The following is a 23,172-nucleotide window of genomic DNA, read 5'->3' as shown; positions in this document are numbered from 1 at the left end:
GGCTCCTGGGTACATGTGCTGGCTGGAGATTGACATTTAAGTCTATAGTGACGGAGCTCCTTCTTGTCATTAAGGTTCAAATGGATCAAATGGCTCTGAGCACTATGGGACTCAACTTCTGAGGTCATCAGTCCCCTAGAACTTAGAACTACTTAAACCTAACTAACCTAAGGACATCACACACATCCATGCCCGAGGCAGGATTCGAACCTGCGACCGTAGCGGTCTCGCGGTTCCAGACTGTTGCGCCTAGAACCGCACGGCCCCTCCGGCCGGCCTCTTGTCATTAAGCCCAGTTTATTCCTCGTCTACGAAGAAACTGCATTTTGGTCAGAACAAATGAGTCTTTGAGTTAGGGTATACTGTAACTGACACTTTCTGCAGAGAATCACAGTTGTTATACTACGGTGGACGACGCACAGCATAGGGTATACTGTAACTGACACTTTCTGCAGAGAATCACAGTTGTTATACTACGGTGGACGACGCACAGCATTTACCTACATCACCCACTATTGTGCCTGACAAGGCTGAAGGATCCACCAGCACGACTGCCGATATGGGTATCGAAGTTTCATGAACTCGTCACAGTGGTGTGCAAAAGTTGGTGCAACAATTACAGTGCCGACACGTACTCTCGTCCGCAACTCCTAACCTAGTGGCTCCGCGCTACTTTCTATATCGTAACCCACGGTGGAGTAGGCGCATGGGCACGCGCCTCCTTTCTTTTATGGACTATAATAGAGCACGCTGGTCATTTCCCCAACTCTACCGTCCCCTCCTCTTTGGCTTCTGCCCTCCTTTCGAGTGTTTTTCCCGGCAGTGGTGCCGGGGATACAGGGGCCAGTACACGCATGTTGACCCCTGCCCTCTCTGCCTCCACGCTCTATCTGCCGGGCAGTTGCCTGCAAGTCTTACCCTGTCTCCACCAGCTCAGAGACAGCCGTTGTGACCGAGCGGTTCTAGGCGCTTCAGTCGGGAACCGCGCTGCTGCTACGGTCGCAGGTCGAGTCCTGCCTCGGGCATGGATGTGTGTGATGTCCTTAGGTTAGTTAGGTTGAAGTCGTTCTAAGTCTACGGGACTGATGACCTCAGATGTTGAGTCTCATAGTGCTCAGAGCCATTTGAAACATTTTTGAACCAGCTCAGAGCTGACCACTCTACTCTTTTCTAAAAACTTAAAGCATAAAAACTGTACCCAACTCACACCGCCACAAGGTGGTATCTTGTGAATTTCGTTCTGTTACCTTTACCATTATTTAAAAAAATAGGTGGCTAGCGTTGCTGCCTCTGGATCACGTAGTCCCGCGTTCGATCCCCGGCCGGGTCGGGGAGGTTTCTCCGCCCGGGGACTAAGTTTTTGTGCTGTTCTCATTATATTATCATCTCATCATCATTCGGGTAGTGGCGAGACTGGAAATGGATTTGTACGGGCGCTGATGACCACGATGTTGAACACCCCACAAACCAACATCATCATCACACATACTCTCTTGAATCCTTTGGAGGAAACTTACATCATTTTCCATATCCCAGTCATTGTTGCAGCCAAATATTACTAAAGAGGGCTCAGAGATAGGAGAAACTATCAAAAGTGGATTCCGATTAACAGAAGTAGCGTTGTGTGAAAGGAACTACGACTCATTGGGACGGACGTGGTTGATAGTCATATTAACTATTTTATGGCTAGACATACTGAATTTGGCGGAGACATAACAACTAGGCTGGCTGAACTTGAACGCAGCTAGAGACTGCAGAATTGCGACTCCACATCTACTGACCGTGTACTGAGTGAGGACCACACCTACCTGCCACAGTCCCTCGTCCTTTACTTGGCACACAATGGCCAACAACTTAGTTTGCTGTAAGCCATGGAACTCAACAAACATCTAGCCCAAAGTGCTGATTTAATCTTAAATGACCAAACACAGGCTAATATATCCCCTCTTCTGAACTTCACATACACTCCTGGAAATTGAAATAAGAACACCGTGAATTCATTGTCCCAGGAAGGGGAAACTTTATTGACTCATTCCTGGGGTCAGATACATCACATGATCACACTGACAGAACCACAGGCACATAGGCAACAGAGCATGCACAATGTCGGCACTAGTACAGTGTATATCCACCTTTCGCAGCAATGCAGGCTGCTATTCTCCCATGGAGACGATCGTAGAGATGCTGGATGTAGTCCTGTGGAACGGCTTGCCATGCCATTTCCACCTGGCGCCTCAGTTGGACCAGCATTCGTGCTGGACGTGCAGACCGCGTGAGACGACGCTTCATCCAGTCCCAAACATGCTCAATGGGGGACAGATCCGGAGATCTTGCAGGCCAGGGTAGTTGACTTACACCTTCTAGAGCACGTTGGGTGGCACGGGATACATGCGGACGTGCATTGTCCTGTTGGAACAGCAAGTTCCCTTGCCGGTCTAGGAATGGTAGAACGATGGGTTCGATGACGGTTTGGATGTACCGTGCACTATTCAGTGTCCCCTCGACGATCACCAGTGGTGTACGGCCAGTGTAGGAGATCGCTCCCCACACCATGATGCCGGGTGTTGGCCCTGTGTGCCTCGGTCGTATGCAGTCCTGATTGTGGCGCTCACCTGCACGGCGCCAAACACGCATACGACCATCATTGGCACCAAGGCAGAAGCGACTCTCATCGCTGAAGACGACACGTCTCCATTCGTCCCTCCATTCACGCATGTCGCGACACCACTGGAGGCGGGCTGCACGATGTTGGGGCGTGAGCGGAAGACGGCCTAACGGTGTGCGGGACCGTAGCCCAGCTTCATGGAGACGGTTGCGAATGGTCCTCGCCGATACCCCAGGAGCAACAGTGTCCCTAATTTGCTGGGAAGTGGCGGTGCGGTCCCCTACGGCACTGCGTAGGATCCTACGGTCTTGGCGTGCATCCGTGCGTCGCTGCGGTCCGGTCCCAGGTCGACGGGCACGTGCACCTTCCGCCCACCACTGGCGACAACATCGATGTACTGTGGAGACCTCACGCCCCACGTGTTGAGCAATTCGGCGGTACGTCCACCCGGCCTCCCGCATGCCCACTATACGCCCTCGCTCAAAGTCCGTCAACTGCACATACGGTTCACGTCCACGCTGTCGCGGCATGCTACCAGTGTTAAAGACTGCGATGGAGCTCCGTATGCCACGGCAAACTGGCTGACACTGACGGCGGCGGTGCACAAATGCTGCGCAGCTAGCGCCATTCGACGGCCAACACCGCGGTTCCTGGTGTGTCCGCTGTGCCGTGCGTGTGATCATTGCTTGTACAGCCCTCTCGCAGTGTCCGGAGCAAGTATGGTGGGTCTGACACACCGGTGTCAATGTGTTCTTTTTTCCATTTCCAGGAGTGTAATCCTCTCAGTTTTCCGTTAGTTTCTACACTGTCTATTCCTCATATTCCTCCATTTTCTGGTGTGCATTTTTAAAATTTTATTTTGATTATCTATGTACTCCATATATTCTTTTGTTACAGTTGTTAATTTTTTATTTTAATTGTTTTCTGTATCACTTTCCACGTTTAACACCTCTTGAAACAGTATCGTCAAGTGCTAATTTTAACTTACTTGTTTATTTAATGTTAACTGTTATATAGGCATCGTTTTCGAGTATACTATTAATGTATTTCCTTTTTGCTCCCTTTATACTGTATTAATTGTTTGTACAAGATTTCATCTTTTAAATTGTATTACTGTCAAAGATGACATTTACTGTGTGTTCCTTATAGTCCTCCATTTCCTGTATTTATTCACTTCCTTTTATCTTATTGTGATTGCGCATCTACTCCAAATATTCGGTTGTTACAACCGTTAATTCCTTAATTGCTTTCTGTATCGCTTTCCATGTTTGGTACCTTTGCACGTAGTCTTGTTCAGCACTAATTTTATTTTAGTTTATTGGATCTCTTTATCTCAACTGTTATGTAATCATAGTTGCCAGATTAGTGTTTATGTTTTCCTCCTGTTTGCTGCCTTTCTACTAAATTATTGTTCAGGTTTTTAGCTTTTAGATTGCATTACCACTAAATTGTCAAAGATGACATTTACCGTTTGTTTCTGCCTCAATCTAGATGAATAGCATCTTTCCCAGTGTTGTAGCTTACTTGGCGATGAGTCAGTTGAACTCTGATGAAGTCCTTACAAACTGAAAACCGGTTAACTCAGTAAATTAATCCTGTTAAACTTAAGTCTTTTTCATTTATAGTAATGTTGTTCTACCAAGAACTGACGGAAGAATCAGTAAATCGTACTAAAGTATTATCACGACGATACGAAACCAGAGTATCTAGGATTTACGATGACCCTTGGTAGAATCAGAAACAGTTATCTCTTTTTTGGAAATTTGTGGTAAATTCCTATGGAAGCAAACTGCTGAGATCATCGGTCCATAAGCTTACACTCTGCTTAATCTTACTTAAACTAACTTACGCTAAGGACTCGAACCTCCAACGGGGGAAGCCGCGCAAATCATGGCAAGGCGGCCAAGACCGCGCGGCTACGTCGCGCGTCGGATCAGTTGTCTCTAGCCGATCAGCCTGGCATTATGTAAACCAGTAACGGCAGTGCCAGTGATGGGTGACTCTGCGTCAGCTATCCACAGGACATCTGGCTAAATTATTTCTGCATTTACCCCCTTTCTTTACATTGATTTATTTGGAGGTTTCAACGATTAGAAAAATAGGAATAAATAACACTTTCTCTCACTCTCTCCCTATAACACACACACACACACACACACACACACACACACACACACACACACTCACACACATACACATGCAATATTTAGTTTCTTTGTAGAACAGTGGACGACACAGCAAGACCTAACTAGGAACGTATCTGGTCTACTACCAGCTACTAGATTGAAAAGAATCGCGAATGCATAACGGACCAGATCTCAAACAGAATACTCTGCTGCTTCGACTGGGGAATGAAAAGTGCAAAAAAAAAAAAAAAAAAAAAAAATCGATATTTTCTCCGTGATTGGTCATCTGTTTTCCGTGCGATCGCGGCCTCATAGATCCTGCACACATAGAGCAAGTCATAGACTTTATTGTGTATAAATATAGAGTGATTCAGCTAACGGCAGTTTATGCAACCCACAAAGTTATATCTGGCCCTCATAGCTAAGCGCAAGATTTTCATATCCTTTCGCTAGCCATGCGCAGCTATTAGTCCTACACACAAAATTAAGAGGACCTTTTTGTAGGAAATTTAATATATTGAGTTGGTGCGTAAGTTCGTAGCATTGTTCCATAAATCTAATAAATACAACAGATAAGCACAACAGAAAATTGCCATCAATAATATATTCTCCTTCACTATTTACAACAGTCTGCTAGCGCTGGGGTAGATTTACCATTTCGTGATTGTAAAAATCGCGCGGTTTTGAGGCGAAGAACTTGTCGATCCATGTTTTGAGCACGTTTTCATCCAGAAAGGAAGTTCCATGAAGGTTGTTCGATAGAGAGGGGAACAGACGTAAATCTGTGGCTGCAAGATTAGGTGGGTGCGAAATAACTTCTCAGTTCATCTCTAATATAATGCTTTTCTTAGTGTAGCAGAACGCGGGCGGGCGTTATCGTGATATGACATTGCTTCACGCAGTCTTCCTGGCCGCTGTTCTTGGAGTGCGTCTGAAAAACGCCTCGGTTGTCAACAACAAATGTCAGCATTGATTGTTGCACCTCTGGAAAGCAGTTCGTAGTACACCACGCCGTCGCTATTCCACCAGGTGCTTAACGTTATCTTTTGTGGGTGCGTGGTAGTCTTTGTACGGGGACTTGCTGCCTTGTTTGAGCTCAACCATTACTTTGTTTCCCTTATATTAGCACACACGTACTATTCTTCGTCACTAGTAACGAAGCAGGATATGAAAGGTCGGTGTTGTTCACTAGTTAATTGATAACAGAGATGTACATACGGCCATGCAATCATTTTTGTGATTTTTGCTTAGAGCATGCGATACCTACACACTAGATTTCTGAGTATACCGCATGGCATGTAAACGTCGCACGCTGACGCAATGATCACAGTTCACATTTGTCAGTTCTCGAGTTCAGGGAAGTGGGTCAGTGTGGATTAATTCGTTTAAAAGATCTTCATCAAATCCCGAAAGTCATCCTGAAAGTGGTGAGTCACTAACGTCAAAACGATCCTCGTTAAAACGAGAAAATATTTTTTTGTCCTGCTCTGCCCAATGGCATTATCCCCACAGATGGTGCAAACCAACTGCCTCCGCTGTTGTCACCCACCCACTGAACTCAAAAGAAGAATTTGTCGGAAATGTTCCGATTTCTCGACTTGGCACGCCATTTTCTAGCGTCCACAGCTCCACTCCCTATCTTGAAATGAGAAAATGAAAATATTTTCATTCAGATAGCAAAAATGTCCATCGATACATAAGCCCATATCAACCGGAATAAAACATACAAAACGAAATCGCTACGAACTTATGCAGCAACCTAACAGTACATTTTGTATAGGCATACGTTTTCGCTTGAGGCCACGGTTTTCGAGTGACTAACCAAAAACGCTAAAAGGTGACCTTCAAACGCGTCTCCAGTCCCACACTCATCCCTCACCGGTATGGATTTCTAGTATGTTGTTCGTGACACTACCTCGCAGTCGCAAATTTTCTTTAAATGATAGCGGAGCAGCCATGAGCAACATAGTAAAAGTCCTGACATCAGATATAAGAGTGGGGGTGGAGGCACGTTTGAAGGTCACTTTCGTAAGTTTTTCTTGAATAGCTCGAAAACTATGGGCTCTAGCGAAAACGTATGGCAGTACAAAATTTAGCTGCACGGAATTTCCTGGAAGAGGGCCCTGTTTATTTGTCCTGCAAGACTAATAGTATGCGCGTAGTGAACGAGAGAATATGAAAATCTCAGCGTGGGTTTTGAAGAACAAATGTAATATTGTGGTTTGCATTAAAAAACATCAGTTTAGGCAGCTGAATCACCCGGTAGAAAAAAATACACGTACACATCATACATTATGCTTTCATATTTATTGCCTGGGACACATTTTCCTACAGCTAAAGTAAAAATAATTTCCATCCCCTTTTCTGATAAACCTGTAGGTTGGGCTTCCGTTGACTGTAAGGCAAAAGCTGTAATTTGAAATCGCCTCCAAATATTCCTAGTTGAGCCTTCCTATGTATGCCCCACTACTACCTCGCCTTTTATTTGGCTGCGGTGTCCCTGACTCTGTAATGGATCATTACTTGAACAGGCCGTTCCCTCTAGAGAATGAAAAGCATTGCAAGAGATAAAAGACTGACAAACTATTCTCTCGATCTGCATCGATACATACGGGGTGGTTACAATCAAAGTACAGCTACCCACGGAAGTCCAGTGTGGGTTGTAATTATCGTAGGGCAAGGAAACTGTAAATACTCTGAAGCACCAGTGCGGTACCGATTTACTCTGGAATGCAAATTAGTTCCAGTTTTGGCCACCAGGTGAAAATCTGGCACTGAACAGCATCTTCTAAGCATCTCCGGTGCTCATAGTGAACAAATTGTGTAAGGGCGGGAAATAATAACGTCAACGAAGTGCTTTTATCACTTGTTTGACCTTTTGCGCTTACGTCCCATTCCTAATCCATTACTTATGGCAACATTATTATACGTCTACCTTGCATTCACGGCATCAGATTTACCCCTTCTGGCCAACACTGGAACTAATTTTTCCCAGCGTAAATCGGTTTTGCATTAACGTATTAGAATTCGATGTCATAAGACAATGACAGCCAACAGCGGATCTCTGTCATTAGAAGCACTTTAATTGTAATCATTCCATACATACTCTGCAACGGGTCAGAACTTGAAACGTCCATTCAACATTTACGGGGAGAAAACGAAAAGTGTAAGAGAATTATGCTCGGTACATACGTTGACATCGAACAGAGAAACTCTGATACGGTACTGCTAGGCGTGACCTGCGCACACAACACAGCAAAGCGAGACACTACAGCCTTCACGCCGTTTATCTGGAGCTAAGGCCGCGAGGCTGAAACAACAATGGGTACTTTCAACCTTACGGTTATGAGGACGCCTACAGTAAACAACACATCATCAGAACTGGAGGAACAAGACAGCTGGCTCGCATAAAGACGTTGGGGGCCCAGACAACATAGTAGTAGGGGTTTTTATACCTGTGCGGAAGATCGAGCTCTCAGGAAAAAGTGCTATTTTGACGTATACCGCAACCTGTGTTACTTGTCAGACGTCAGATATGTGGAGGAGGATGAGGATCGTACACTGAGGAAAGTGAAATCCCTGGGCTAGCAGGACAGAGCGGATGCGGTTATATTCGTGGAAAGGGGCTAAAATAAGTTACTGACAGTTGCACTCAACATATAAACTTTATTTCTTAAAACACACTAACACACAAGCAAGAATCAAAACTCACAACGTTTTAACGAAAGACCTCCTTTGATTTCATGTAGATCGGCTGAAATCCACATCGAAAATCCAAGGCACAAGGCCTAAGAAAGGAATTGAGATACAGGAGTTCTTCTGGAGGTTTCATTTCTTTAGAAAAAAAAATTATCTTCAATATAAATAGGCTGAAAGCCTTAGCTTAAATTTTTCCCATAGAACTCGGCTGAAGGCCTCACATTAATCATGAACAGTGTTACGGCTTAAGGCCGAGACAAAGATGTTCAAAGTGTAATCTAAATAGACTTCAAACTCGGCTGAAGGCCACATAAAAACTAGAAAATATTTCTTACGGCTTAAGGCCTAGAAAAAATTTTTCAACTTTTGGTTTGAAAAGGCTGAAAACTCGGCTGAAGGCCACATATCAACTTGAAACCAATTTACGGCTTAAGGCCTAAGCACAAGGAATTTTCAATTTTAATTTTGAAAGACTGAACCTCGGCTTTTACGGCTTAATGTCTTAGAAGAAAATACTTGCAATTTTAATAAGCTAAAACTCGGCTAAAGGTCACACAGAGTACTTAAAAGGAAATCACTATGTAGAACACAAGGAGCGGCGCTCAGAAGGTTCCATGGTCGGCCTGGTAAGGTAAAAGTAACGCACTTTTAGATGAGACAGCAGCCAGACTGACAACCTCTTAATCGGAAGGCAACCCACCCGAAAGCCAGCCGACGAACCGACCAACAAGATCAGTTCTGCTCCACCCGACCAGCAAAATGACAACAAGATGTCAATAGCACAACGTTAAGGATACTGGTGCCCAATCCATCCAAGTCATAAACAATACCTCATCTGTCGAGCTACACGGCGTGCTGGACAGCATCGTCACGACAAGGAAAATACACCGCCCAAAAGGGCGTCAACGACCAGGGCACGTCATGGGAACGTCAACGGCCACAAGGCAGAAGATACCGCTGGTACCTTCGTTAATGAAGGAATGATTTAAATTAAGTTAAATACCGTACAGGAAGACGGCTGCAAGAGAGTAGGACTGCTAACAAGAGCTAACGTTTCACTCTTCTACCAAGTTTATAGAGCACACACGAAAGCACACATGAAGCTCATTTGTCGGCCTCAACTGATAGTATTCATACTTATACACATGCACACAGAGGTGACAAAGTCATGGAACACCTCCTAATATCGTGTCGGACCTCCATTTTCCCGCCCTAGCGCAGTAACTCGACGTGGCACGGGTTCCACAAGTCACTGGATGTCCCATGCACAAGTACTGAGCCACGCTGCCCCTACAGCCTCTCATTACTGTGAATATGTTACCGGTGCAGATTTTTCAGCACAAAATGATCTCTCGAATATGTCCCATGTCGGTCGGTCTGGGAGGCCAAATCATTCGCTCAAACTAGTCGCAAAGAACTGTGTGGCCTGGCGACAAGGCATATTGTCATCCATAACAATTCCATGGCTGTTTGGGAACATGGAGTCCATGAATGGCTGCAAATAGTCTCCAAGTAGCCGAACATAACCATTTCCAGTTAATGATCGGTTCAGTTCGACCAGAGGACCTAGTCCAATCCATGTAAACATAGCCTACACCAGTTTGCAAGGTGCCTTGGGTCCATGGCTTCGTGGGTTCTGCGCCACACGCGAATCCTACCATCAGCTCTTACCAGCTGAAATCGGAACTCATCTGACCAGGTCACGGTTTTCCAGTCATCAAGAGTACAATCGATATTGTCACGAACCCAGGAGAGGCGCTACAAGCGATGTCGTGCTGTTAGCAAAGGCACTGTTCTTAACCTTTCGTATTTGTCTGTGGTGTAATATAAACGCGAACAATACAAGCGGCGTGCTTACGTAAGTACTATATGACAAAAAGAGTCGCCAAATATACGAAACTGTGCAACAGTGATACAGTTGATATTTACCAAAAATAATTAGAATACGTGAAACTGTATACGAAGTAAGTTGTCACCTCAAAATCAGGTTCGTGCAGTGCGAAGAACAGTACTGCAATGGGGGACGTAACAGTACGTGTGTCGCAGTTCCAAAACAGAAAATTGACGAATAAAAGTCTACATAAAATTGCAAACGAATTTTGAGAGGATAATTATCAAAAATGTTTCTATTAAAATTCTCTGCGAATTTACGAACCAAAAATAACTAAATAAAATGAAGCACACGTAAATGTGACACTGCACTAGTAGAAATAGACTGTTTGGCGAAGGTATGTAACGTGATCTGAATTTTACTTAGACTAAAGCTGATGACTTTTAAATCCAAAGCTTAACTTTGAATGATTTAACTGTGTCCTGGCTGTAATATTAAACTGGTCCTAACATATTTTCATGGCTTACCTGTGCGAACGGCAAATGCCAACCTCTTCATCTCACAGTAGCACTTGCAACCTGCATCCTCAATTATTTTCTGGATGTATTCCAATCTCTGTCTTCCTTACAGCTTTTGCGCTCTTCAGCTCCCTCTAGTACCATGCAGGCATTCCTTGACGTCTAACAGATGTCCTATCATCCTCTTCCTTCTCCTTTCCAGTGTTTTCCACATATGCCTTTCCTCTGCGATTCTGCGCAAACCTCCTCATTCCTTACCTTATCAATCCACGTAATTTTCAAGAGTCGTCTGTAGCATCACATCTCAAACTCTTGGATTCTCTTCTGTTTCGGTTTTACCACAGTCCATACAATGCTGTGATCCAAACGTATATTCTCAGAAATTTCTTCAAGTTACGAGTAGACTTCTCTTGGCCAGGAACGCCCTTTTTTCCAGTGCTACCTTGCTTTTGATGTCCTACTTGCTCCGTCCATCATTGGTTATTTTCTTGCCTAGGTAGTAAAATTCCTTAACTTCATCTACTTCGTGACAATCAATCCTGGTGTTAAATTTCTCGCTGTTCTCATTTTTGTTACTTCTCGTTACTTTCGTCTTACTTCGATTTACTCTGAATCCATAGTTTGTACTCATTAAACTGTCCATTCCATTCAGCAGGTCATGCAATTCTTCTTCACTTCCATTCAGGATAGCAAAGCCATCAGAGAATCATTTCATTGATATCCTTTCACATTGAATTTTAATTCCACTGCTGGTCCTTTCTTTTATTTCCATCACTGCTCCTTCCATGAACAGATACAGTATGGACGAAAGACTACATCCCTGTCTTGCACGCTTTTTGTGCCGAACAGAGCGTTCTTGGTCGTCCACTCTTATTATTCCCTCTTGGCTCTTCTTCATATTATATATTACCCCTCTCTCCCTGTAGCTTACCACTGTTTTTCCAGGATTTCGAACATCTTGCACCATTTTACACTGTCGAAAGCTTTTTCCAGATCGACAAAGCCTACGAACGTGTCTTGGTTTTCCAGTAGTCTTGCTTCGACTATCAATCGCAGCGTCAGAACTGCCTCCTTGGTGTCTTTACCTTTCCTGAAGCCAAACTGATAGTCATTTAACACATCATCAATTTTCTTTTCCATTCGTCTGTATATTATTGTTGTGAGCAACTTGGATACACGAGCTGTTAAGCTGCTTCTGCCATAATTTTCGCACTTGTCAGCTCTTGCAGTCTTCGGAATTGTGTGGATGATATTTTTCCGAAAGTCAGATGGTATGTCTCTAGACTCGTACATTCTACACACCAATTTGAATAGCGGTTTTGATGCCACTTCCCCCAGTGCTTTTAGAAATTTTGATGCAATGTTATCTATTCCTTCTACCTTATTTGATCTTAAATCCTCCAAAGCTCTCTTAAATTCTGATTCGAATACTGGATCCCTTACTCCTCTAAATCGACTCCTGTTTCTTCTTCTAGCACATCAGACAAATCTTGCCCCTCATAGAAGCCTTCAATGTACTCTTTCCACCTATCCACTCTCTGCTCTGCATTTAAGACTGAATCTCTCGTTGTACTATTAATGTTACCTGCCTTGCTTTTAATTTCACCGAAGGTCGTTTTGACTTTCCTATACGCTGAGTCAGTCCTTCCGACAATCATTTCTTTCTCGATTTCTTCATATTTTTTGTTGTGGCGTAGCAAGACAGCCAAGCCACGGAAGTAGCCGAAAGGCACGCGTTTAGTTCACGCAGGCAAGAGATGGGTCTGTAACAGGATACGTAATGAATGCTATAAAGAAAAGTACGTAGCTTCTGGAATACTTAACTTTAATCCATCCTAGGTACATCGCTATTGACGATATAAGTGAGACTCCATAGATACATGCAATGTTACTAATGGCGCCTTGCTAGATCGTAGCCATTGACTTAGCTGAAGGCTATTCTAATTATCTGCTCGGCAAAGGAGCGAGGCTTCGTCAGTGTAGTCGCTAGCAAAGTCGTCCGTACAACTGGGGCGAGTGCTAGTCCGTATCTCGAGACCTGCCTTGTGGTGGCGCTCGGTCTGCGATCACACAGTGGCGACACGCGGGTCCGACATGTACTAATGGACCGCGGCCGATTTAAAACTACCACCTAGCAAGTGTGGTGTCTGGCGGTGACACCACATTTTTCATGCAGTCTTAGCTTTCCTGCACTTCTTATTTATTTCATTTTTCAGCGACTTGTATTTCTGTATTCCTGAATTTCTCTTAACATTTTTGTACTCCCTTCTTTCACCGGTCATCTAAAGTATTTCATCGCAATTACTATCTTTGTACCTATGTTTTGCTTTCCAACTTCTGTAATTTTTTTGAAGATGTACATTCCTCTTCAACTGTACCACCTACTCAGCTATTCAGCTATTCAGCTATTCCTCGTTTCTGTATCTACAGACTTAGAGAACTACAAGCGTGTCTCGTCATTCCTCAGAACTTCCGTATCCCACTTCTTTGCATACTGATTCTTCCTTACTAATTCCGTAAATATCAACCAGTTCTTCATCACTACTAAATTGTGATTTGAGTGTATATCTGCTCCTGTGTATGCTTTACAATCCAGTGTCTGATTTCGTAATCTCTACCTTATAATGATGTAATCTAACTGAAATCTTGCCGTATCACCCGGCCTTTTCCAAGTATACCTCCTCCTCTGGTGATTCTTGGACAGAGTATTCGCTACTATTAAATCAGATTTATTACAAAACTCAATTAGTGTTTCTCCTCTCTCATTCCTTGTCCCATATTCTACTATGATAGTTTCTTCTACTCCTTACCCTACAAGTCCATGCTAGTCCCCCATGACTATTAGATTTTCTTGCCCTTTAAGGTACTGCATTACTGTTTCAATATCCTTATATCCTTTCTCTGTCTGTTCAGCTTGTGACGTCGGCATGTGTACCTATACTATCATCGTCGGTGCTGGTTTGCTATCGATCCTGACCAGAACGACCCTATCACTGAATTGTTCACAGTAACCACTCTCTGCCCTACGTTCCTTCTCAAAACCGATCCTACTCCCGTTGTACCATTTTCTGCTGCTGTTGATATTACCCTATACTCATCTGACCAGATATTCTTGTCTTCTCTCCATTTCATTTCACTGACCCCTACTACATATAGACTGAGCCTCTGCATTTCCCATATCAGATTTTCTAGCTTCCCTATCATGCTCAAGCTTCTGACATTCCTCGCCCGACTCGTAGAACATTATCCTTTCGTTGATTTTCAGTCTTTTTCTTATGGTCACCTCCCCATTGGCAGACCCCTCCCGGAGATCCAAATGGGAGACTATTACGAACTAATTTTCCTATGAAGAGATCACATGACACTTTTTCAATTAGATGCCACATGTCCTGTGGGTACAAGTTATGTGTCTTTAATGCAGTGGTTTCCAATGCCCTGTGCATCCTCATGTCGTTGATCATTGCCGATTCTTCCGCCTTTAGGGGCAGATTCCCACCCCAAAGAACAAGTGAGTGCCCTGAACCTCTGTCAGCTCCTTCCCTCTCTTTGCCAGAAAGAGGGCGACTTCTTATGCCAGAGGTGTTTGGCCACCAGTGTTGATTACTAGTCAAAATTTAAGCGGCGGTGGGTTTCGAACCGGGGACGATGACTTTTTGATTACTAATCAAAGACACTAACCCTTGTTTTCGTATTTTGTTCGTTATTGTTCGTTGTATTTGGTCCTAGCGGACGTCACACGACATCCGTTGAAATTCGTTGCTGATCCCTTCACTCAGGTTTTTTATTACAGAGACCAGCCAGCTCTCTGCTGAAGACGCTGAGCTACCGTGCCGCCGCCCCTGCACCACAGGAATGCTAGTGAACACATTTATTATACTTAGAATCTCTGTGTCGCAACATATCATCTATTGAAGACTCTTACTTGAAATACATTCCTGGAAATTGAAATAAGAACACCGTGAATTCATTGTCCCAGGAAGGGGAAACTTTATTGACACATTCCTGGGGTCAGATACATCACATGATCACACTGACAGAACCACAGGCACATAGACGCAGGCAACAGAGCATGCACAATGTCGGCACTAGTACAGTGTATAACCACCTTTCACAGCAATGCAGGCTGCTATTCTCCCATGGAGACGATCGTAGAGATGCTGGATGTAGCCCTGTGGAACGGCTTGCCATGCCATTTCCACCTGGCGCCTCAGTTGGACTAGCGTTCGTGCTGGACGTGCAGACCGCGTGAGACGACGCTTCATCCAGTCCCAAACATGCTCAATGGGGGACAGATCCGGAGATCTTGCTGGCCAGGGTAGTTGACTTACACCTTCTAGAGCACGTTGGGTGGCACGGGATACATGCGGACGTGCATTGTCCTGTTGGAACAGCAAGTTCCCTTGCCGGTCTAGGAATGGTAGAACGATGGGTTCGATGACGGTTTGGATGTACCGTGCACTATTTAGTGTCCCCTCGACTATCACCAGTGGTGTACGGCCAGTGTAGGAGATCGCTTCCCACACCATGATGCCGGGTGTTGGCCCTGTGTGCCTCGGTCGTATGCAGTCCTGATTGTGGCGCTCACCTGCACGGCGCCAAACACGCATACGACCATCATTGGCACCAAGGCAGAAGCGACTCTCATCGCTGAAGACGACACGTCTCCATTCGTCTCTCCATTCACGCCTGTCGCGACACCACTGGAGGCGGGCTGCACGATGTTGGGGCGTGAGCGGAAGACGGCCTAACGGTGTGCGGGACCGTAGCCCAGCTTCATGGAGACGGTTGCGAATGGTCCTCGCCGATACCCCAGGAGCAACAGTGTCCCTAATTTGCTGGGAAGTGGCGGTGCGGTCCCCTACGGCACTGCGTAGGATCCTACGGTCTTGGCGTGCATCCGTGCGTCGCTGCGGTCCGGTCCCAGGTCGACGGGCACGTGCACCTTCCGCCGACCACTGGCGACAACTTCGATGTACTGTGGAGACCTCACGCCCCACGTGTTGAGCAATTCGGCGGTACGTCCACCCGGCCTCCCGCATGCCCACTATACGCCCTAGCTCAAAGTCCGTCAACTGCACATACGGTTCACGTCCACACTGTCGCGGCATGCTACCAGTGTTAAAGACTGCGATGGAGCTCCGTATGCCACGGCAAACTGGCTGACACTGACGGCGGCGGTGCACAAATGCTGCGCAGCTAGCGCCATTCGACGGCCAACACCGCGGTTCCTGGTGTGTCCGCTGTGCCGTGCGTGTGATCATTGCTTGTACAGCCCTCTCGCAGTGTCCGGAGCAAGTATGGTGGGTCTGACACACCGGTGTCAATGTGTTCTTTTTTCCATTTCCAGGAGTGTATATCCAGTGAACAGATATGAAGTACGACACATCAAATAAAAGTGGAGCTCTCATCACATTCATTGAATACCAAATACAGGCTAGAAATGTTACACCAGAGGTGATTGTGTTGCGTACGGAATGGGATTCCACCTCACCACACGTGGTGCTGTGTCCTTATGAAGATGATAATTGTAACCTGGCTACATTCGTTCTCCTCGTAGCGTCCGCGCACAGATAAGTCCATTTTGAAGCTGTATGCAGATTCTGGGCTCATCTTAAAAGTTTATCGTGTCCAGTGTTCTCGCTGGGCGCACCACTCTTGCGTCGTCTTCATTGGCTGCCACATCAAGCGAAGCCAACAGTGGTTGTTGTCATGCTCCATACGTCGCCCCACTGTCTGAGTCGAGACTTTCTCTACAGACGTCTCTTTTCTTGACTTATAGTTAGCAGAGTGGCTGTCAACCGTGTGCGGCTCAGTGAACAGTTTGTCCTCTTAGGCGCTAGACCTTCGGGGCCGCTGAGAGCCTGCACGCAGCTGTGGCCCTCTCGATTTCGTATTCGCGCTAGCTTAGCGCCCGCTGCTTCCTTTGTGCAGACTGTTAGGTCTGCAGAGATTTTATTTTGTTTTTATTCAATCCAATTTCTATGTCGCTCACAAACTTCCGCACCTTCTAAGCTTTTCACGCTAATTAAGGCCATATAAGCGTGGTCTTTTCTGAATGTACTTCTGACCAAAAAGCCATTCCGATAGCTGGAGTTTTTGCTAATATTACCATACCAAATTTCATCCCCTAACAAATATTTCTTTACATTCAACCGAGAAGTGAAACAGCAGTTTTCATTAATTTAGTTTCAAAATTTTTTAATGTAACGAAATATTGTCTTAAAAATTTTAATCCCTTATTGCATTCCCTTGAGAGGTGGCATGAGTCCCCTCTCATATTTCTATCTTACGATTTTCCTCTCTAATAGCATGCAGTGAAAAGTCGCTATTCCTTCACACGCGGACTTCCCATGCAGCGTCTCTCGTCACCCAGGTGGTCCGGTGACAGGCGGGCTCTGCTAATCTGGAAAGGGTTAAGCCGACGGGTGTGAGGAAGTCGAGTGAATGCTTTGCAGACGCCGACATTGTAAAAAGACACTCCCGGTGGGGTCTGAAGTAGCAGCTGGGCTAGAGGTTCCATTACTTCGCAGAAACTTAGCGAAAACACTTTATGGCGGGCTACCAGCGAGGCGTGGCAATGACTTGTGTACCCAGGCAGTTGTGGCGGGAAAATTCCCGCGCTTCTTGGAAAATAGTAACTGTGATTGGCTTGCTCAGGGCATAGCTCCGTGACGTAGCAAAATCAGCTCAGAAATTGGCGCCAAGAATCTCCATTGATGGAATGGTAGTGCTCTGGCAATAGAGTGGAATTTTCCGCCGGTTTTCGAGTTGCTGATTGGAACGTTTACCCACGGCCACTGTCGTGGGGGCGGGAATGTTGTGTGTTCGGCCTGTACGGGTGCTGTAGGTAGTCGGCTCTCGCCTTTCGGTCGAGGACGTCGAAGCATCCAGCCATCGCCTCCGGTACGCCAAATCGTGTTCTTGCAGTTAAGAAGACAGATTGGTAAGGTATGTCCGCAGCACTGGCAGACAGGGATTTTCCTAGGTGATAGAGCTCAGCAGAGCGCGCCTGTTCGTCTTTTTCTAACTTTGTTCTGTCTTGGGTAGCAGCAATTAATGTTGGGTTGGCTATGTGTTTTCTCTTAAGATTTGAGTTGCAAGGAATTGGCTCCACATACCACTTCATCATAATCCTCACAATCTAGTTTAGGGACAACTTCACATTCACAGCGTTTGTTTGAGTATCCAATTTGAGCCAATTTGATGTATTGTAAATGTTTCATGTGTTTTTGTTTATTATTTTGTGTTTAGTCTTAATAAATCATATTGTTATTTTGGATAGAACTTTCATTCTGTTAATCGGTAGAGCAACCCTATCATTCCTGACTATGTTAATGAAACCTTCGTTTATTTAACTTATTTATCAAATTAAATAATTGCAGGTGCCAAACTCTCTTCTACTCCACTGGCAGGGTTGATTAGAGTCAGTTTGTGTATTTTTTTAATCCTTGTGCAACAGCAAAAGTCGGAGTTAGAATAGGGGGGGTGTAGAGCACATTTACATATGTAGATTCTAGAAGAATTTACTGTTAAATACACTGCTAGCCCCGGCACCTCGCACCCTTAGGGGCTGAACTTCCAGAAACACTTAAACACATATTTTTTTTTAATTTCTAACTGAGAAGTCAAAACCAGTTGTCATAGATGTAGCCTTAAAAACTCTTTAGGAGTTCTTTGGTAATTATTTATTTTCAAAAAACTTTCACTCACTATTTTACTCTCTTAGTTGCTGAATTTCCACAAATGGCGAAACATGTATTTTTTTATTTTCTGACTGAGAAACCAAATACCAGTTTTCATAGTTCTAGCTTCCAAGTCCCTTAATAGCGACGTACTTACAAAAAGCCTTTCATCTCCTATTTCACCCCCTTAGAAGTCGAATTTGGAACAATCCCTTCTCAAACGATCCATACAAAGTAAGACCTACATCCTTCCCAAACTTCAAATTTCTATCCTTAGCGGTTTTGGCAGGTCGATGGTGAGTCATTGAATCAGTCTGACGCATTTCACCCCCTTAGGGGTTCAATTTCCCAAAACACTGAAACTCGTATTTTTTTTTGTTTCTAACCGTGAAGTCAAATACCAATGTTTATAGATGTAGCTTTAAAATACGTTAGCAGTTCTTTAATAATGATGTCTTTTCAAAAACATCTTTCACCCACAATTTCACCCGTATTGGGTTAAAGTTCCAAAAATGCTGGAACACGTATTTCTTTACTTCTGACCGAGAAACCAAATACCAATTTTCGTAGGTCTAGCTTTAAAATTGCCTTAGTAGCGACATTAAAAAAAACATATTTCATCCCTTTAGGGTTGGAATTTTGAAAACTCCAATCGTAAAGTACGCCTACTGCACAAGATCCACAGCTTCTCCAAATTTCAAGTTTCTATCCTTAGCGGTTTGGGCTGTGCGGTGTTGAGTCAGTGAGTCAGTCAGTCAGTCAGCATCAGCACATGGCCTTTTATATACAGAATATATACAGATGACAGTCGTGGTACACCGGCCAATCAAAAGCGGCTTTACCTCCACTTACAGCTTCTCCTACGTGAAAATAAGAGTTGAAACTAAACTGAACATCGGGAACCGCGAGAAAAAAATATGCTTTCATAAAACGTGCAAATGAGCGCTGGCTCAGAAACGTATTATTTAACAACACTCATCGTTTTAAATAATTTTTTTAAAGCAATTATAATAAAAAATATTAAAACGGGTTGGTAATGAGATATAATGATTGAATACCGTGAAACTGAATAAAAAAACAATGACTGCAGTACAGATAACTAACCTTGTCGCAGGTTTTAAATATCAGTCTTTCGACAAAGAATGCACAAATCTTGTAATTAAAACCGCGTGTATACTCGGTTTAAATTGAATGGAAATTAACTTTCTATTACTAATAGTATTAGCGTATAAAATTTAATATACTTTCCCTATAGAACAAAAAAACCCAATTTTGGACATTTTTCCATTTGTAGATAGGTGATAAAAGCTAACAGACACATTAAGGACTGATCAGAGTAATGTTGTTCTTAGCAAGGCTTACGTGCCAAAGGCTAGAACGCGTTTAATCTTAATTTTTGTCTTGAGCATATCTGCTCGAAACCTTGACAAATTAGTTTCTCAGAATTTAACATTACTCTTTCTTAAAATTTCATTCTGGTGAAGACATACTTAGAGGTGTCGAACATAGGTTAGAGTACCAAACAGTTATTTACAACTGGTCGGCTGTTTGATTCCTACGCTGAAATCTAGAATTAGATACGTAGACCGTTTGGTGCTATTTTATTTACCTATTCTATTATTTGTATAATGGTTTTGTCATTATGAGAAAATAAACTTATCAAAATTAAATGTCGATGGATGCTGACTGTACCTCATGGTAAGAAAATGTCATCGCGGTGTTTAAGTTCCACCAGTTGATAAGATATGGTTAGGAAAGTTGATTCGTTGCTGTGACATACATGAAGACCAGCAATAATCACTTCTTTCTTTTTCGATAGTAAATGGTAATGGCGACGGTGTTATAGGACATTGAATTCATTTTTGTCATATTGCGTTTTTATGAACTGACTTCAACTGATATGGAGTAGGGCCTGAGTTAAACTGTAAGCTGTGAGACGAAAATGGTGGTGCTAAGTAATAAAGAAGCTAGTTTGGCAAAAGCCAACACATAATAAACGCTCGAAACTCACGCACCTCAATCATTCTTTCGGAGAATTATCAAGGACTTTCGGAATTCAGAGCACGCAGAAACTCTGACGCACTGCCTCCCAGCGATGGACCCACTGTCTGTCAAGCAAGTGGTCATAATCTTTTGGCTCATGACTGGATACTACATTGTATCGATTACGAAATTACACTTGTTTCAGCAACAGTCTCATGCCGCCACATGGTACGAAAAGCAGCTACCCTTAACAAAAATATACATTATTGTAATAAATTTGTACACACTCGATACAGTAATCTTACTTAGCTAGGCAGGTAATTGTCGCGAACTATGCCGAGTTCGATGCTGTGTTGAAGTTCAAAAATGCCGTAAAGAGCAAATGTTCGCCAGCAAAGAAGTGCATGTCTAGAAAGCGACATAATAGCTGTTGTATCCGAGAATCGACCTTCGGAGATTTCTGTAACACGACCTCTTAACCCGTGAAGTTTCATTTCGTTTCCTCCTCCTTTTCTGGGTGCTTCACTTGTTTGGTCAGGTAGTACAAGAGAACAGATATAAATGCTGAAAAACGAAAGTACCTGAAGATTTATCATCAAGGACCAAAACGTCAAGGCGCATAATCTAGAATAAATTTGTTTTTGTGGATGACAATAAAATTCGTTTATACATTCATCAATATTACTAAAATCATCGTCATTACAAACATAAAGGCTAAGATTAAATTAAGCCTATTCTTAACCGTCCGTGGAGTCTGGGATTGTTTCTAACAATTGCTAAAGAGAACACGTTATTCCCATCTACCGAAAAGCAGCCGATATGATCATTTAAAATAAGTGTACGTCTCTGCCTCCCTCTACAGTTCATAGCTTCCCATAATTTCTCAACCGCCCAAGCTAGCAACAAGTTCAACTACAGGAACAACAGTGCTGTGTAATGCAGTTCACTGCACTTATATTGCAGAGCCAATGGATACAATTAAAACACTGGAGACTACAGGAAAAACTCGGTGTATTACGCTAAATTAGAAGTGTTGCTATGATAAATTAGTAACTAAAAACTAAAGTCCACATGAGTAGGTCTGGGAAGGCCGAACGATACCCGCCAACCACAATGTTATCCTCAGCCCTGAGGCGTCACAGGACGCGTTGCGGAGGGACATGTGGTCAACACGCCGCTCTCCCAGCCGTTGTCAGTTTTCGTGGCCAGAGCCGCTGCTTCTCAGTCAGGCAGCTCCTCAATAGGCCTCACAAGGGCTGAGTGCACCCCACCTGCCAACAGCGGTCGGCAGATCCTAACAGTCACCCATTCAAGCAGTAGCCAAGACTGACAGCGCTAATTTCGGTGAATCCTGACGGAAACCGGTGTTACCACCGCGCCAAGGCCGTTGGCAGACTGTTAACTACACTGAGAAAAATTGCGAGCTTCGTTTCATTAACACCTTAACCTAAAACGACCAAACTGATTGTGGTGTGCGTACTGTAAGACCTTCGGTACACACACCATCAGATTATTTGACTTGTCGCTCTAACGAAGTAGGCGAGTGTCAGCAATGTCTCGTGGTCTTATCGTGGCGTGTTTATATTCTGCCGTTAGGTCAGACGATAGAAATGCCACTTGCACGCTTAGAGTAGCAGATTGACGGTGACCAACTTTAAACAGAACTTGATTAATTTTCACACTCATTTATTAAAATGATAACAAGCATAAAAATAACTTAACTTGGTTCTGGATGCTATTTACAATTGACAATCTAAAGTTCCTTTGGTCTTGGTACGTTAATCTTATTCTCACATATCTCTGATACTTGACATAAGTGTCTATACATTTATCTTCATGGCTATGTACAGGAATATGATAATCTTATTAGGCGCAGACTGAAACTTGACTACAGACAAATGCAGACTAATGCAGACTGGTACAGACTCGTGCAGACTAGAGCAGACAAATGCAGACTGACTAATCGGAGGTCTGTACACTCGTTATAATACCTCGCGCGTTCAGGTACCACTGCGCGAGTGTGATCCGCGAGGAGAAATGGTTCTACCTTAGCATCGATCTCATTGGCTGCGTTACATATTAATACGCGGATCGGCTGAAGCAGAATTTGGTTCGTCTCCAAACACCTTGTAAAAAATAACTAGACTCACTGATGGCGCTGCAGTCGCGGGATAATTTGAACCTTCGGCTGGACGCCATTATAGTGGTTGTAGTCTGATGTGTGTGCAGTATTGTTGTTTATGAAGACCCAGATTCAACGTTGTATATTTGTTGGGGCGTACATACAGTATTTGTTACTCGTAATACTACTGTCTGAACGTTCCAATCAAAAGAAGTACAATGGTGAAGAGTTGTGCAGCGATTAATTGTACAAATAAATTCGAGAAAGGAACGAATATTACATTTCACAGATATGTGAATATTTTAAGTCTTTTTGTATGTCAGTGCACTTGCTTAATAAATGTTTTTGTAACACGGTATTAGCATAATGTCTGAGCATCTATTTGCAGGTTTCGTTTCTCAAAACCACAGCTGTTACAAAAATGGTTACACGCTGTCGGGAGGCAAGATTTCCGACCGACAGAATACCATTTTATATGTTCTGAACATTTTGAAGAAAGTTGGCTGATCGGTAGTGTTTTCATGGTCTAGATTAGGTTGAAACTTGATAATTTGGTCGTGAGTTGCCAAAGCACTATGCCATATAAAACGCACTTCTGGTCATAAA

The sequence above is a fragment of the Schistocerca serialis genome, chromosome 9, assembly GCF_023864345.2.
Source record: "Schistocerca serialis cubense isolate TAMUIC-IGC-003099 chromosome 9, iqSchSeri2.2, whole genome shotgun sequence".
NCBI lineage: Eukaryota > Metazoa > Arthropoda > Insecta > Orthoptera > Acrididae > Schistocerca > Schistocerca serialis.
This window is presented reverse-complemented; position numbering follows the sequence as displayed.